This window comes from Anopheles arabiensis (assembly GCF_016920715.1).
Source record: "Anopheles arabiensis isolate DONGOLA chromosome X unlocalized genomic scaffold, AaraD3 X_pericentromeric_contig0019, whole genome shotgun sequence".
Classification (NCBI taxonomy): domain Eukaryota; kingdom Metazoa; phylum Arthropoda; class Insecta; order Diptera; family Culicidae; genus Anopheles; species Anopheles arabiensis.
Window position 1 is genome coordinate 70001 of NW_024412097.1, and position 974 is coordinate 70974.

General features: G+C 49.8%; 1 pseudogene; it reads left to right on the plus strand.

Annotated features, from left to right (window-relative positions):
• Positions 1-84, plus strand: part of LOC120907773 — a 5719-nt pseudogene extending 5635 nt beyond the window's left edge.
• The last annotated feature ends 890 nt before the right edge of the window (positions 85-974 follow it).

Sequence of the window (974 nt, forward strand, 5' to 3'; positions counted from 1 at the left end):
ACGACGGGACTTCAGGCTGGGAGCTGCGAGTTGTAGAGATGCGTTCGCATCGATCCTCTCAGGCGACCATGCTTGGTGGTTTGTCCGTGTGCCCCTTCCTCGATGTGCGCAAGCTCGTCTTGGTCTGGGGACCACGTCGACACAGGGGATACTCTTGTGAGAGCATGAGTGTACTAAGTTGAGTGTAGCAAGGGAACGCGTGCCCCTTCCTCGTTGGCGTAACTAACCATCTTGGTCTGGGGACCGTGGTACCGTGCTCTGGTGAAGCTTGGTGCGTGCTCCTTCCTTGTCAGACGAGTGACTTGACCTGGTCTGGAGACCGTTCCTTTATACTAGTGGACAAGAGTTGGCTACTTCCGTGTCAGACGAGTGACTTGACATGGGATGGAGAAGGACACTTAACACTAATGAGCTTGTCGGCGTGCCTCGTTCTCGACTTGATTGTCTTGATGTGAGGACCGTGCGGACCACACCAGTAAGCTTACACATGCTCGTTACAAGTTGTATAAGTTGACCCGTTTGGCCCGGTTGCCTTGCACATGATGGTGTTGACCATGTTCGGTTAACAGGTCGTGTGTCGAGGTGGTCGGCCTTGGTAGTAGGATGTCTTGTGCATGTGACGTGTTGACCTGGTTTGGTCGGTGTGTCGTCGTGTACGAGATGACCTACTTACCCGTTAGTTTTCCAAGTTGTATTATGTGTTGACTTAGTTGACGTGTCATGTGCTTGGATGATTAGCGTACGGGTCATGTATGGTGCGCTTGCTTCAGTTGAAGGGATGTACTAGTACAGTTGTGTTAATTGTTTATTTCACGATCTGGTCTTTTGGCTGGATCGTGAAAAAACATAAGTCCCAAATCCTGAACTCGAGAAGAAAGCGCCAATGACAACGTTTTTGACTGGAGCTCCCTAGCATTCGGCTTTTTCTACTTTGAAGGGATGTACTGTTGTATGAATTGTTTATTCACGAACTG